Source organism: Hermetia illucens, chromosome 5 (genome assembly GCF_905115235.1).
Source record: "Hermetia illucens chromosome 5, iHerIll2.2.curated.20191125, whole genome shotgun sequence".
NCBI classification, from domain to species: domain Eukaryota; kingdom Metazoa; phylum Arthropoda; class Insecta; order Diptera; family Stratiomyidae; genus Hermetia; species Hermetia illucens.
The window spans coordinates 101,532,501-101,550,228 of record NC_051853.1 but is presented as its reverse complement, the minus strand read 5'-3'; the positions used below and the strand labels follow the sequence as shown (position 1 = coordinate 101,550,228).

At 41.2% G+C, this 17,728-nt stretch overlaps 1 protein-coding gene across 2 annotated transcripts in view; it reads left to right on the top strand.

Moving 5' to 3' along the window:
* Positions 1–17,728, top strand: part of LOC119657104 — a 126,535-nt gene that overhangs the window by 52,839 nt on the left and 55,968 nt on the right. The window lies entirely within an intron of this gene.

Below are 17,728 nucleotides of genomic sequence, written 5' to 3'. Positions count from 1 at the left end.
TTCCGCTGTTGGATTTGATGCCTGATGCGTCAGTGCACTCGGATAGAAAATGTTCCGTAGATTCCGCTTCCGCATGATAGGAGAGACAAATATTATCTGGTAGAGTTTCAGGATTGGATTAGTTACTTTAAGGACCCGTTCTCAGTCACCCTAATATTTGAAATGAAAAATGCTGGTTCATTCCGATGGTGTCTAGGCTGCACAATATTCTCCATACCGATACCTGTTCAAATAAATATTTTATAAAAATTGCCTGAGAGCCCACTCTCAAGTCTGTCCTAGACTCATAAACTTTTGATATATTTGATAATATAGCCCATACTACAGAGCATGATACTGTCAAGTTTGGTGAAAATCGAACAATTATCAATAGAGTTATAATAGGTTAAACTTGTCAGTAGTAGTTCTGATAAACTAAATCCATAAACATTTCGAGCTAGGTACATTGCTTATAAAAGCAATATACAAAACCTTTCATATCTGAAGATGCCTGAGGCAACAACAGTCACTCAAATCAACGACGCGTTGTTTATTTTACACAGCGTTCCAAAATCTCGACAAAATATAATACCAACATAGCCGCTAACACCCGCATCCCGTACTCGCCTTTCAGAATTATGCCCTTTCTCTTTGAAACTACGCTTATTTTTGGTTGCCACCTTAGTGCCTTCTCGTGAATGTGACGTTTAGCCAATCAATCCACACATTTCAGCGAAAAAGATGTTAAGCTTATCCGTCTGAAGCTGTTTGAATTTGAATTGAAAACTGCCTCAAGCTTATGAAAACTACCTCAAGCTTCTGCTAAGAGGTAGGTACGTAGTCTAGAGCAAGCAAGCAAGCGAAAATATTTCTAAGAAGTAATTCCCTATCAGGTGTCTTTGAAGTGTTCAAAGAACGTTATAACAGCTCTCATTCGTAACCACCTCTCCAATTTCCCTTACAATATTTGCGTGTTGAAATGTTTGCAGAAATTGCGAATTACATCCGTCAAATGTTAAATTTTTACCACCTTTTTAAGTTCACCTTTTTTAGTAAGTTGTAAGCACTTTTTAGTATTTTTCAATAGAAACCGTCGCGAAGTTAATATTTGGCAATATCACTTTTTGCTGAATGACAAAATGTGAAAAAGTTGAACTGGTAACATTATCCTGCGTGTTTAGATGCCGCTCTTCAACTTTTGCTCTCCTAAAATAATTTTTTGCATTCTACCAACAATATTGACAGTCACATTACGTCACATACGTGATAACACAACATAGGATGACACAAAATACAACAACAAGAGAGGTGAACATCTTTTCTTTTCGCTTAATCCTCAGTGCGCTCCTTAAAAAGTACCATTTAGTGGCCTTTTATTACATTTTTAATACCATAATTTTTCCCAATAAACCTCACTCCCACTTCCAAGAGAGTCTGTAAAGACTCTACTCTGGAGTTCGTGAAAGTTCCATCCGATTTTCAAAGAGGGTCGAACTTGGCCGCCTCATTCCTTTTAAGGGCTTCCAGTGTCTCATAATAGGATCTAAAGGAATTTCGCTTCGAAAGTTGTATGAGCCTCTTGTTTTCACCCTATGAATTCACAAAGTTTAACCAGTTTCCATTCTTATAGCTTTTACAAGCAAATTTCATCTGGTTCATTTCCTGAGTTTTCGCAGTTTAATCAGGGAAGCACTTTACCTTGTTTGCCTTGAGTGATAGGACAAAATTCTCGTTGGTCGCCTAGCAAGCTTCACTTTGTGTCAAAAAGTTCATTGAACTTTGTTCAGTCCGTTTTTCTACCTTTCCGTCCTCCTTTTACTGTCTGTTTGCTTGCAATAGTCAGAATAAATTCTAAGCAACAGTAATCTGAAGATGAGTTTTTGTCTTACACCCACCAGTCTGTAATCAACTATAACAAAATTGAAGCCCATATTGTTAAGACAATTACTTTTCTTCTTGACCCCACGAACTTAGGGACGTACTCTATGCTGGCGGTTATGAGACCACCTAAAGTGATAAAGTCAATTAGCTTCATTCCTCTAAGATTGCGTTTGCTACTTACCCAACAAATATGTTCAGCTTTCGCATCATAAGATATTAAAAATGCAAAGCCAGTTTATTCTACATAGTCTACCATAGTTCCATAGCGTGGGTGGGGGTAAGTTAGCAGAGGAGACTATAATTTTTGAGAATCTTTCATCGAAGAAGATCATGGCCCCCTTTACTGATCCGATCCCACAGATTTGGTAAACCTATTCCATAGCTCTTCAATCAGAAACGCCTACCTAGTAGTAGGTAGGAAGAGGCTTTGGCATGTTGCAAGCTAATATGATTAACCATTATGCTGGTAGATATAAATATAGTCTAATATGAAAACTGTCGTTAATTGAAGAGTCTACTGCGTCCCATGTCCCACTGGAGTACCAGCTTACTCCTCTACTTCTCGCCCTCGTCGAAGTTCGATTCATTTGCTGGAGTCTTCATTCCCAAGCGGATTCGCGTTTTTCACAGTATCTTCCGCTGACATCGGATGGGAGCTTTCCCAGGTTCACAGTAACTCGGTTGCGTGGATCATTTCTACATGCTGGCATTAGACCCGCTTTGTTCACGTCACCAATTCCACTTGCTTCTACTTTTCCTGATAGAAGCAGAAAAGAAAGTTCTGACAGGCAAGAACCTGTGGCTGAAGTTTTCTTCTCCTGAATCTTCCTCTCCCGTTTTCTGATAAAATTAAGCAGCAGTGCCGTCGACACACCGGCTGCAATCAGTACCAATTCCTTGCATTATGGTAGTGACTGTATTCTCCTGTAAACATGAAGCTTTACACTTAAAGTGAAGAGCATGATTTCCGTAGGGGAATATGAATTTGGTGAGGCCTTCAGAATCCATGTCTCGGCCGCGAATTAATTGCACTTCTTAACACTTTTTTTTTTTTTAGCTTTTGTTCCGTTCACAAGCGACGTCGGGGTGTCGTGATCGGTTACGTCATTTTGTTCTTTCGAAGATCTGATATGGATGCAGTCGCGAGGCTTCCAAATCCCTATCCAGCGTGTTAAACCACCGTTGCTTCAATCGGCCCATTTGTCGCTTTTTATCGACTTCGATTTTCAGACCAATCTTGGCAAACGAATTCTCCTTAGCGCGAATTACGTAACCATAACATTGAAGTATACCGGTGCAACAACATATCAATCGCGGATATCCTCATTTTAAATGTGGTCAAGGCGTGCACGCCAGAAGTCCAACGCAACATCTCCACCCTATTACCGCCAAACGCCGTTCATTATCTTTTATAGTCGGCCAACAATCAGAAGCATAAAGAAGGGGCAGCTGACACTGCAGTAAATTTTAAATTTGAGACGTTTGTTGATACGTCGATCACAAAGAATACCAATTGTAGACCGCCACTTCATCCAGGTTGAGCTAATGCGTGCTAATGCAATTTTATAACGTCTTCTATTGGCTGGCAGCATTGACTCGAGATATTTAAATCACTGAGTTCCGGGCAGGTCACTACCACTGACAGTGATAGTGCCTGTTTCATTAGGATCGGTCGTTAAAAATTCAGTTTTATTCCATTATTGGACAGGAACCAAATCGTCAAAGAAGTGTGTGGGCTACGAAGATAGACGAGTATATAGCCATTTTTACCGCATTTGCATTCTATGCCGCAGCTATTGTCGCCAAACCATTGGGTTTCTTGTAAGGTGCAAATATCAGTGCGCCTTTTCCGAATGAGACTTGCGAGTCCCTCTGTCTTTCCGGTGAAGATACCACTAGTTAGCGTACATTGGATGCAATTACATACCCGACCTGTCACCAAGTAAAATCAGATAGGATTTAGCATATTGCAGTAACTCCAACTATACTTAATTATCTCTTTAACTGATTTTACTATTTGATTTAAGTTTTACTGACGATAGTAACTGGTCACACATTTATATGAGTCCCTTGTATTAACGCCTCGCTGTTTTGAGAATCTCTTCCATTCGTTTTCTTCCTAACTCCCACTTGGAATCATGTTTACTTAGGGAGGGAGAAGCCGCTCCTCAACGGATTGATTGGAGTATCGGATGTGCATGTTCCTTCTTCTTCTTCTTTTTCTTCAGCCTTTGTCGTGATCGGCTCCGCCATTTGGCTCTATCGAATGCCTGATGTGGGTGCAATGTCGAGGCTTTTAAATCCCCATCTAGCGTATCAATTTGCATGTTCCTTCTCTACTGCGTCATTCAAGTACCCCAGCCAGTGCGTTCTATTTTTGTTCCTGCTTTTTAAGTTTTTAAGATTTGCGCATTTTCTCATGGAACGTGCGCTCCCTGTACAGAGATGAAGCTGATAAGCAGCTAGCCGATACCCTGTCCCAATATAGGGCTGATGTAACAGCGTTGCAAGAGATGCGATGGACAGGGACCGGTTTCCTGGAGAAGAGCCACTACACCATATATTATAGCGGCCATCCAGTAAACCATGTGCTCGGAGTAGGTTTCTTAGTCAGCCAAAAAATGAAACCTGCTGTTATCGGCTTTGAAAGTATAAGCGAACGGCTATGCACTCTGCGCTTGCGAGGCAAGTTTAGAAATATAAGCCTCATAAACGTTCACGCCCCTACAGAGGAGACTGCAGAGTCGGAGAAGGATACCTTCTACGAGGCAGTAGAAAGAGCCCTCGAAGCCTGCCCCAGATATGATATCAAAATCATACTTGGGGATTTTAACAGCCAAGTAGGGAAGGAGCCCGTATTCAGGCGATACGTTGGCTCCCATAGCTTACACGAAAAAACAAATGATAACGGACTGCGGACTATTCAATTAGCAAGGTCACACGAAATGGTTGTTGGAAGTACCTGGTTTGCGCGGAAAGCGGTCCACAAACATACGTGGGCCTCTCCAGACGGGACCACTTTCAACCAAATTGACCACGTGTTGATCGAACGCCGCCACCTCTCAGCCTTGATGAATGTCAGAACATATAGGGGGGCCAATATAGACTCGGATCACTATCTCGTTGGCATGGTGCTCCGAGCTCGAATAACAATACCACCTAGAATCCCTTCTGACAATCAGGTGAGAGTGAACACTGAAGCCATCCACAACACAACCCTCCGCGACACCTATAAGAGGGAAATGGATGCCGCAATAACCGCAGTCAATAGAGGACCTGGAGATGAAGCATCAACTAATGATCTTCACAACCACCTGAAGAACGTTATCATGGATACGGCCACAAATATACTTGGCCCCAGCCGCAAAAGGAGTCGGAACGGCTGGTTTGACGATGAATGTAAGCTAACAACGGAACGGAAGAATGCCGCATACCGAGTAATGTTGCATTCTCAAAGAACGCGGGCACGCGCAGAGACTTATCACGAACTCCGTCGAGCGGAGAAGCGACTTCACAGACGGAAAAAGGAAGCCTGGGAGAACCAACAAGTCTGTGAACTAGAAAAGTACAGGGAGCAACCGCATCAGGCGCGGAAGTTTTACCAACAAGTCAGCAGGATGAAGCCTTATACACCTCGATGCTCATCCTGCCGAGACAAAGAGGGAAATCTGATTTCCGACAGAATGGGCATATTAGAGCGATGGGTTGAGTACTTTGATGAGCTACTGAACAACCAGAACATCGGCGAGTTGGAGGTCCCGCCAACTGAAGACGACGGACAAATACTGCCACCACCAAGTTTAGGAGAAACAGTCCGTGCAATTCATCGGCTAAAAAATCATAAGTCGCCAGGAGCCGATGGAATTACAGCCGAATTGGTTAAATATGGAGGCGACCAGTTACACCAAGTGGTTCATCAACTTGTGCTCAAGGTATGGGACAGCGAATCAATGCCTGACGATTGGCAGCGAGGCATAATCTGTCTCATACATAAAAAGGGAGATATCACACAGTGCAGCAATTATAGAGGTATCACGTTGCTGAGTACCATCTATAAGATATTCTCCACTATCTTGCTAGGCCGGATAGCCCCATACGCCCAGAACATCATTGGCCCATACCAAAGAGGCTTCACTCCAGGCAAATCAGCAACAGATCAGATTTTCTCTCTGCGGCAGGCGATGGAAAAACTGTTGGAATATGGACAACAGTTGCACCATCTGTTCATCGACTTTAAAGCCGCCTATGATAGCATAGCCAGGGTAAAACTGTACACGGCCATGAGAGAATTCGGTATCCCGACGAAATTAATAAGACTGACTAGGCTGACCCTGACCAATGTGCGAGGCCAGATAAAAGCAGCAGGATCACTCTCAAGACCATTCGACATCAACAACGGTCTACGACAAGGGGATGCGCTATCATGCGTCCTCTTTAACCTGGCCCTCGAGAAGGTGATCCGTGATGCTGAGGTGAATGCAAGAGGTACGATCCTCTTCAAGTCCACCCAACTACTGGCCTATGCTGACGATATCGACATCATGGGAAGAACCACCCGAGACGTTCAAACTGCCTTCATCCAAATCGAGCAGGCGGCGCGAGATCTTGGGCTGCACATCAATGAAGGCAAGACAAAATACATGGTGGCAACGTCAGCACCGAAGACGAATCAACCAACAACATCAAACCGCACTGGTCAAACACAAGCACGAACAAGAATAAGGATAGGGGAATACAACTTTGAAACCGTTGACAATTTCTCCTATCTAGGGTCGAAAATCACAACCGATAACAACTACGATGATGAAATCCGCGCACGGTTGTTGTCAGCCAACAGAGCCTACTTCAGCTTACAAAGACTGTTCCGCTCGAAACGTCTCACCATAGGGTCAAAGCTCTTACTGTACAAGACTATGATCTTGCCAGTCCTCATGTATTCCTCGGAAACTTGGGTTCTTAGCAAGAAAAATTGCGAACTCTTGGCCGCGTTCGAGAGAAGAATCCTCCGAAGAATTTTTGGCCCCCTACATGAGGATGGACGATTCCGTAGCCTACACAATGACGAAATCTATGAGCGATACCATGACCGTCCGGTTGTGGATAAAATCCGGCTCAATAGGTTACGGTGGGTGGGTCACTTAATCCGTATGGATGAAGATGATCCCACCCGGAAAGTCTATAAGGGCAATATCTATGGTAGGAAAAGAAGACGAGGCAGACCCTGCCTAAGATGGAGCGATGGCGTGGGCCAGGACGCCAGACAGCTTTTAGGGATATCGAATTGGTGGACCTCGGCGCAAAACCGGGATGTCTGGAGTTCCTTATTAAGGCAGGCCTAGACCGGATACCGGTTGTTGCGCCGTTGATGATGATGATGATTTTTAAGTTCTGTTCATTTAGACAATCTTCGGCGATTTCACCACATTTGGATTTCAGCTTCCTCCCAATGTATCATGGTACTTAGACACAGGAATTTCTGGTGTAGTATGTGGGGAAGTATCCAGAGTACTCGAATTATTCTGCCGATCCTGACAGTTACCTTTCGCTACATTTTTTTGTTTTTAAGATTGCATTGTCCTCTTCGTTGACTACAGTCAGATAGGACGGTCAATTTGCTTACCCACTTATATATTATAGGTGTAGATTGCTAAACTTCAAAGTACGAAATGCGATCAAAAAGTTCCAGGACTTTTTAAATTGTGCGCCTTCACGATAACGTTGAGAGCTGGTTCGACGCTTTTTTTTAGCGGGAACCTTTCTGAGAAATCTGTTTTTCGTACTCTGCGTTTTTTGTTTTAGACGTGAAAGACGTTATGTTTACGTAAAATAGGGCAAGTCCTTCACGGAAACTTTTTAAATGCTGCAGCAAGCTTCTGGTGATGAACTGATGGGTTGTTGATGGTGTCACGAGTGGCTTAAAGGGTTCAAGAGTGGCAGAACATCAACCGAAGGTGGCCCTCGTTCAGGAAGGCCTTCAACCTCAATTATCGACTTTCATGTGGCCAAAGTGAATGCCCTTGTGCGTTCCAACCGTTATTTGACGTTTAGAGAGATGGCAGAGAAGTGTGACATTTCATTTGGGTTATGTCAGGAAATTTTGACCATAATTTTAGAGATGAGAAGGGTTGCAGCCAAGTTCGTTCCACGACTAATGACAGAGGATCAAAAAACGCGTCGCCTGAAGGTTTGTCAGTAGCTCTTGGAAATGGCCAATGCTAACGGAAACTTCTTGAAAACCATCATCACATGTGACGTGGAAGCCAAGATGCGGTCGTCCCAGTGGATCAATCGTTCAAATGATGCTCACTGTTTTCTTCGATTCAAAGGGTGTCACCCATCACGAATTCCTCCCACAAGGTGAGAAAATCAATCGTGATCCATACTCCCAAATCCTGGGAACTTTACACGAAAAGATTCGTCGGCCAGAGGCCAGAATTGTGGGCAACAGACGAGTGGATTTCTCCACGACGACAACGCGCTTTGTCATATTGCGTTCCCCATTCGTGAGTTTTTTGCCAAAAACTCAATCACAACCCTTCCTCAACCACCCTATTCTCCTGACCTGTATAATGAAGTGTAAGTAAGTGAAGTAAAATGAAGGATTGCGGTTTCAGATGATAGAGGAGATCAAGGAAAAAAACGCTGGAATAGCTGAAGAGTATCAACCAAACAGAGTTTCCTGATGCATGGAATCGTGGAAACACCAGTGGGGGGCGCTCCCAAGGGGGTTATTTTAAAGGGGATATATTAGAACAATTGTAAACATTTGTAATAAAGAGTTCTTGTGAAAGTCCTGGAACTTTTTGATCAGACCTCGTATATGTTCGCATTGGCTACATTTTTAAAGAATTAACCGACGAAGCTTAAGTTGCTTTTCAGTGATTATGAGCTTAGGTTATAGATATACAATTTTCGCAGAATAATAATGTTCCCTAATATTCCGTAATATTAAAAGGGAAATTAACTTCTTCTTTTTCTTCAGCCTTTGTCCCGTTCACAAGCGGGGTCGGCTCGATTAAAAGGAAAATTAACAAATAAAACAATTAACGGCTGATATGTAGATGGCAGAGATATTACCGTTGGTACAGAAATTACGGAGCCAGTCGCAGACGGAAGATTGGAATACTACATTTATCAATATTGTTCCAATATGTTTTTCTCTGAACCCATTTCCATTGATGAAGGGAATGTGGCAGAGACAATTTCGTATCTCATCTGTTTACAATTAATACGAAAGATACGCAAATTCTCTCAGGTGTGCCTGATGTTGAGATAAAATATAGTTCCATAACAAAAACAATCCACACATTACCGGTCGCTGTTCATTACAACTTTTGCATTAATTCCTGCTGTCGTTCCGCCAGCCATCCAACGCTCTTTCACTTTCATGTTAAAGTGAATTCCTTTCAATTTGTAATGGGAAAACTGCTAACAGGTCGTAAGTAATATATAATAAGATTTAAATTCCATCTCAGCTTACACTAGCATTAAATAAATGGCAACACTTGCTTACCGCACTGTCTGAATATTAACACAAAGCAATTAATTTGAAAAGGTAGCAACATCAAAATGCTGACATATCGACAGTTGGACGTGGTCGAAATCGAAGTAACGCTCGTAATGTGATACTGAGAACATGATTTGGTGTAACTTACACAAATTTTCTTGTGTATCAAACGTTGGAGCATTCCTGCCCCATGGACGGATGATAAGTCTTCACATTTCGTCGGATAAAACGTATTACCGAGGCAGACAAACAAACAGTCAGACAGATAGACATAGCGGATAGGATTCACGGAGGCAAGAGGATGAGTTGTAGGTTTGGAAGTCGTTGGTAAGGTGAAACGGAAATGCTACAAGTTGCTCGTTTTACATGTCTACGCTTTGATGTCAAAGAACAAGAGACAAAAGTATTGAGTTACCAAAATTTGTGGCCTTTGAACGTGGAAAGATGGGCGGGTGTCCTACAAGTATCACGAAAGTTGTAATGGAGCAAACAAAGAGCTGGAACTGCAGAAATTCCAGACAGAAGGAATAATTGACACCTAAAACCAAAACCAAAGTTGCGAATGTCGTGTATCAGCACGAAAACTTGAGAACAAAAACAGTCATGTCAGCAACATAGACGAGTTACTTCCGTATCAATATTTAATTGATTCGTTCAACATCAAAACGATTTAACTTTTTTCCTTTGCGCTCAAGCTTAAGATACATCCACAAATTTTACATTCCAACGATGGTCTGCTGTGCTGAGAGCATGTTTTCGCACCACACGCCTTATGCGAGTTGATATCAGCACACCTTCTGTTCTTTTCGTTAGTTTTGAGAGGAAATTAAGCTGGATCATGCTAGAGTTCCACTTAGGACTTTTCAGGTAGTTACTCTGGACTATCTAGGTAACGAAGGGCCAAGAATAGTGTTCAGTATATCTGCTCTGTCTTTCAGAAGTGAACAAAATGAACGTTCGGCTTTAGTTTGGTGCGAATCATTGATACAAAACTTACGAAGCAACTAAACTGGATATTTAATCATCCAAACCCAATTTCGGGCATCGTGTCCCCTTACCGAATTAAAAATCCAAACATGCCCCGAATATTCGTATCAAATTGAAAATGCAGGCAAAAGCAACCGAAGAATTGATACATTTTTTATCAGCAACAACTCTTATAATGTGGGTATATGTTTCGTTCTTATTCTTGTATTGAATTCGCGGTATTTTAAAGGAAACGACGGCAACGATGATAAAACCGCGATACACTCGAAATCGGACCTGGCTATCTGGTCTGCCTTAAGTCGTACAAGGGATACAACAACTACACGCACTTTGGGCAGAGACAACGCATGTCATCTTGCGTCAAGAAAATAGAATTTGACATGGAATGACATAGATCAGAATCGCATGTGGAAAAAGAGAGGTCCAAAAAGGACCTGTCGAATGTATAAATTACAACAAGATTTCATTTTTCGATTGTACGGCCACTAACAATATGAAACTGTTATTATGAGAATTTATGCAGTTGACGAAAATGCTGAGACCGGCAGATGCTCACATTGACGTTCCTGGTGCATATATATTTACAAATTTGAAAGAATTGAAAACTTTGTGTTTAGTAAATTTTCACATAGGAAAAATTTAACACGCCTGACATAGACTCTGGAACATATTCGATTAAAACCTTGTAATAGAAATACTTCCAACCATCATTTAAAATTCACCGCTATCTTATATCAAGTCAAGAGAAAAACATCATACTGTTTTTTTCTAAGTGAGTCGACTGGATAGGTTATAGGAAGTTTATAGGAATGAGACTTAACTAGAATACGGATGGTTGCACTGTTTAGTTTATTCGCCATAAAAGCGGTGTAATTGCTGTTGTGTATGAAGTCTTCAAGTCAGACCTTGCCGAAAGTGTAGAAAACATGCAGATTCGCATTACATTTATTCCGTCACTAATTACAAAAACTTTTTCACGAAAATGAATGATGGATGCTCTCTCCTAAATCTCAACTTGGCTCTCGGCATCAAGCTAGTCGTAACTTCAGTTTTGCAGCCAAAAGCCATGGTAACATCAAGCTCTTTTCTTGGTTTTCTTGGCCGTGCTACAGCCATGTTAAAGTATTAACTAGAGTCTTCAACTGAGCTCTTTGGAATCTAGTATGATATTTCGAAGCGGCTAACTTCAAAATAATAAGCGAAAATATAAATATTGCCCCTATCTGATCTAAAACAGTTCATTACTTTGTGTACATGATGGCAGCTTTCGCAGGACCCGGACATCCATAATGTAATTTCTCCCTTCTTGAGCATGCAGAGCAGTTGCAAATAAATTGATAAGTAAAAAAGGGTTAAGAAGTGCTCTAAATATTGTGTCGCATTCTTCGGTAAGGGATGTGACTTGGTCACGACAGTGTGGGATTTTTATCCACTGAAAGCTCCCTGAATTCTCCCTATTTCATGGAAAGACCATTCGATGTAGTACTTCAGCACGTGGCGCAGCTAACTTAATTTAGCTTGGTTTCAGCAGTTGGAGGGATACTTGCTTCGAATTCTCCGGGGTTAAAGTATGGACAAGCAGATGAATTGACCAATTTAAGGGTGGAAACCGCATTTGAAGATATTGCCTAGATCGTTAACTATCCCAGAATACATTGCATAAATATCAAAGTGAAATTCACATTCCTTTAGATTTTATGAGCTTAGAATTGAGTGCTTATCGGGTGTGGACTCAGGTGATAGTCAGCTTATGTACTTATGTAGCCTTATTATGTATCCTGTAGCCTTATTTAAATAATTATGTAATCCTGTAGCCTTATTTAAATAACGCATTTATAAATACTTATCGTGGATCTTGACACAGCCGTCTATCAGAATATTGGTGAACTCCACTGTTACCCAAAAGCTTCAAGCTTTCGTCAATACTTGTCTGCGTCGTATCATCGGAGTACGCTTCCCTGACATTACCTCAAACGAGAAATTTGGTTGCCGCACAGGCCTGGCACTCATATGCACTGTTATCGGAAGACGGCAATTGCATTGCGGGCTTCGCCACACAGTCGAATCCACTTTCCCAAGATGGCCGCCGAGTGGGTCGCACTAAAGGCACTTGGCGCAGGACAGTAGAGGATGAGTGCGAACGTCTTGGGAAGTTTTGGGGGAGTTGAAGAGCATTTCAGTTAACTGCCATCGATGGCACGTAGGTGTGGTTTACGTGCTACACCCCACGAAGGGATGAAGGGAAACCATATATAACAGCTGCAATATTTTTAACTTTCATTATTTACACTTGAAATGAGGTTCTTATTCTTACAAAGTAAGTTAATAATCTAAAATTAGAACCTTTTTGGTTTCAGATAAAAGTTGGGGTAGCGACATGCACATCTTTAGTCAACATTACTAGCATTCAAAAAAATTCTGAAAAGTTTTCCTAATTATGACTAAAATGATATCGAAATTCGATTGAATTTTAATTAATTCTTTTCGCTGAAATAAAAAAAAATTTGAAAAATCCGTCAAAATAGGCTTTATAATGTGAGAGGGAGCTACATTCGGTAGAGGTGCTGGCTGTATCCTCCAAGGATCGTAAGAAACTGGATGAGATTATAATTAAATTCCGTATGTCGTATCTCCAACCACTCGCAGATAGTGTGATCAGTCTCTGTGAACATCGCCCTTTTTTGACGTTCCTAACGCTGTTTCTATTTATCCACAAGTTTCTCCTTTTCGGCATTGTTCGTCCGCAATCAAAGAGAGCTTGACTTCATGTTGCCTATGCGTGCCGTTTCGTCCGCCAATATGTTAATTGGCATTATTTCTTGTATGATGAATGCATCACCTGACATGGTCCTGAGGGATCAACACATCCATGATACCATCTTCAATAAACCGCATTCATTTCGAAGCGCCTTTCCCAAATTGGAGTTGCATAACATAAGGTCAAGCCCAACAGCTTCGGAAATTTGCCATAAGCACATCTGTTTTTTGAAATTGAGTTTTGCTACTGTTAGGAAAAAAAGTCAAGCGACGACGGCTTTACGGTTTCTTACCAGGGCAGAGGCAAATCGTCAGACGCTGCCTCACCTCTGCCCTGGGAGCAGCGTGACCGTAGCGGCTCGCAGATGTTGAATGCTCCTTTATATAATTCGTAAAACACGACATGCCTACGAATTATCATATATTGAGCGCAAATCCGCCTTATTGACCAAAGCTGGCCAGGGCTGAAATATTCGTTTTGAGAATGAAGGGGGTCCTAAGTCCGCATCAACTTAATGCAGGACCGGACCAATTGAGGAGCAACTTACTCCCTCTTTCCTGGTCCTGGTGGTATAATTCGTAGGCATAATTCAAATTATATAAAGGAGGGCTCAACATCTGCGAGCCGCTACGGTCACGCTGTTCCCAGGGCAGAGGTGAGGCAGCGTCTGACGATTTGCCTCTGCCCTGGTAAGAAACCGTAAAGCCGTCGTCGCTTGACTTTTTTTAAAAAAGCGAGGGGTCCGTGGACCAGAAAAGAAGGAGTAAGTTGCTCCTCAATTGGTCCGGTCCTGCATTAAGTTGATGCGGACTTAGGACCCCCTTCATTCTCAAAACGAATACTGTTAGGAGTTTCAAACATTTGATGCTCGATTAGGAAATGATTCCAATACTAATATATTTCTCCTGACGTTCCTTTTGTGCAGTGTAGGGCATCCACACAGTTATTAGGTTTCAATGACACAGTGCTTCAGTTTCATTATAATTAATGCTGTCCAGGTGATAAACCAACAGCGGCGGGACAGCACGAATACGAACACAAACATCCAAGACGACCAGGATTCGAATACAGGGTATCGTGTTCGAGAGGTTGACCCGCGACCATCTCGACCACCGCGTCCCTCGAATTCTAATAAAAGCATAAATTCTCTTACAGCGCTTGGTGGTGAGAACCGCTTCCGTTTTTCCTCTTTAAAAGTAATGATTGCTCCGCATGAATAAAGTTAATATCCTCATAATGTTTTGCGCACACCACAAGTACTATGATGTCATCGTAGTCTATCACTGTAGCCACCTCAGGTAGGGGAAGATTAACTACATCGTTTTGCTCTCTTATATTCCGTGGAGCACTTGCCAAAATAGCGCAATCCTAAGGTTTGCCAGTCTGCTAAATAGCTATCGACAATAGTAGCGTAATAGGTGTGAACGCCAATCGTTACCGGGAGTTTCCCTATTAGGTTCTAAACCGAATTAATTTATAATATTTCTCACTTCCAGGGTCAACACCATGCAAATTTGCTGGTACTACCCTTTCCGTGAACCATATTACTATAACTAATTTGATAGCTCCAATAGTTTATCTAGCTTTACGGAGTCCACACTGCCCACCACGGGAATAATCTATTGTAGATTACCCACTCTATAGTTTTTTTATAGTGTCTGGAAGACAAATGGGTTTAAGTTACAACTTTGAGGCCATTGATAATTTATCCTATGTAGGGTCTAAAATCACAACCGATAACAGCTACGATCAGGAAATCCGCTCACGGTTGCTGGCAGTCAAGGGGGCCTATTTTAGTTTACGAAATTATCAACGCATGGGCAAAGGCCTTACTGTACAAGACAATGATTTTGCCAGTCCTCATATATTCCTTGGAGACCTGGGTTCTAAGCAAGAAATATTGCTAACTCTTCGCTACGTTCGAAAGAAGAATCCTCCCAAGAATCTTAAGTTAATCCATATGGGGAGGGGGACTATCTAGCCCGGAAAGTGTACAAAGGCAATATCTAGATGTCGCAGACCCTACCTCAGATGAAGCGATGGCGTAGGCCAGGACACCAGACAGCTTTTAGGGATATTGAATTGGTTGACCTTGGATCATAGGTAGGATATCTGGAGTCCCTTGTTAAGGTTGCTTGCTCCGTTAATGATGATGGTTTCTTCGTTCAAGTTTGTCTCAAGTTAGAGTACGGTGATAATAAGTTGTTGCCAAGAGTTGAAGAGATTTTGGAGATATATATAAAAGAACTGCTCATGTACAGGAGAAGAAGAAAATTGAAAGACCATCGCATTGCTCATTTCGACTCTCCTTGCCCCCTTTCCGAGGTGGTATTGATTATAAAGCGTTTAGCCTTTGGGACAAATTTGCAAGAGTTGTTGTTCCTAGTTAGCTTTGCTTTGAAATGCTAGAAAAGGAGCTGCTTAGAGTTTAATAGTGGATTTTAGCATTTCAACCTACGCTGTTTGAATCGCGGTGGAAATAGATTGCCCAGTAATCCATTCTTTTCGATTTTAACATTTATTTAGATTTAGTGTAAAATATTGCGAAATAAGCATGAAGCATCTAGCATTCAAGATGCTGATTTTACTATGGCTTAATTTGGCCATTCAGACAACGAACTTACATAGTAGAAGACGCTATGAACATATCTTCTTCGGAGGGGGGCTTCCCCTTTCTTTCTTTCACGATGACTAGCCCACCGAGTACGCCGTCTAGATTTTTTGAAAGATTATAAGGAACAATGATACCCCGTAAGAAGTCCGTGTAGGATATTTGTTTCCTTTTGTTGAGATACGGTAAGAGGGCTATGTCAATCCACGATGTAATCTGAATTTGAATCCAGAAAATGAGAAAGAAAGACACTCAATTACCTCAGCAATCAAATTGTCAACGAAGATCACCAAAATCAATTTTTTGGAATAGAGACCCTGTTCGTTATATAAATCCATATGAAAAAGCCCGCAAAGAAGTATATTTGTCACCTCAAATTATTATATGGGAGAATTACAAAATCATTGATCCTTCAAGCGCCTGGTTTCCTGACGTGTGTCTCAAATTAGAAAAACTGCTAATTATTCTCATTCAGTAATTCAATGAATGAATACATTCAATTTTTACTGGCAACACCTTGCCATCTCCAACCAAGAAAGCGCTTTTCATTCATACAAGTCACTGCTAGGAGGCAGTCAAAAATAAGGAAACCAGCTCATTAGGCCTAAGCAAATTATAGTGTACTTTAATTAATTTCAGTTAATTACACCTCCGGCAGAAATGTTTTGCGCCGTAACCAATCATTAGTAACGAAATTACTCAATAAACGTTTAGGGAATTGAATTTTCTTACATTGAAATATTTTCGAAGAAGGGGCTGCAACTTTGTCACCTTGGAGGCGGAATTGACGAATTCATAGTCATACCGCTACACGTTAGTACGTCACGCTGGTTGCTTCCAACTCATCATATTCTGTACTTATCATATGTAAATTAGAGTAGCTGCTGATACCCTCTGACGTTGCTACCGATTTGTGTGCATATATTCTGCCGTAGTCTATTCGCTTAGATCCTTCCCTAGCTTGGTGATTTCTGCCACCGTCGCACTCATCTTGACTAACTTAATTATTTCGTACTCTTGATTTATAATGGGCCTAATTAGCTATTGGCTTCCCTTGAGATTCTCATTAATTATCTTCTAATGGAGTATGACTAAATAGTGTTGAGTAGCATAGGTTTGCGGTTTTAATGAGGTGAATTCACGATAAAATGTTGCTAATGGCCGCCATGCTGGTATTGTAGGAGAAGAGTTGACAAATTATATTATGAGTTGAAATGGAGTTAAATGCATGATGGGCATGTTAGTGGAAGCATAATAAATGCATGTTTATGGCGGAATTATGAACAAAGCACTCTTTCGGTTGCGTTAAGAATTACGTGGCCAGATGAACCCAATTCGGTGTAGCAATTCTTCATTAATTCACACAGCATTTGCACTCCTTGCATTGCTTCACTTCAAAATTCCGTTTCTATAATTTTCTTTTGTTCTTTAGTTATTCAACTAAATGCAGTTAAACTTATTTTAATCATTCATTTCTCTCGTTCGCACAAGCGTATGTACACTTTATTAGCACATAAATATCAAGCCAGGAACTCCTCCCAGCTGTCAATAAATTTTATCGTCCTCACTCGATTTGAATTTGATACTGGCTTAGAACAAAAGATCTAAAACTATCCGAAATTAAATTCATAAAACATTCTATAAATCGTCTCCTTAGTCAAGACTTGAAATAATCACTGAAAATAAATCTACAATTTCGATAGAGGAAAAAAGCAATAGCAATTTAAACAAACCTTCGAAATCAACATAATTTCCTGGAATCCGGATAGACACAATCGTTTCGAAATGAATATAAAAATGAAGTAAAATGAGAAAAGTTTATAGACTTGTATCATTGAAAATGTTTCTGTTTGATCATTTCTAGATGAATCGATTTTTCCAAATTGGGGCCCCAATAGTCAGCATCTGCATGCACAGACATTGCCCATTCTGTTTTTATTGTATTCACATCACAAGAAATAAAAAAGTTAATTTGAATGTAAATTAGTGATTAAGACAAACTACC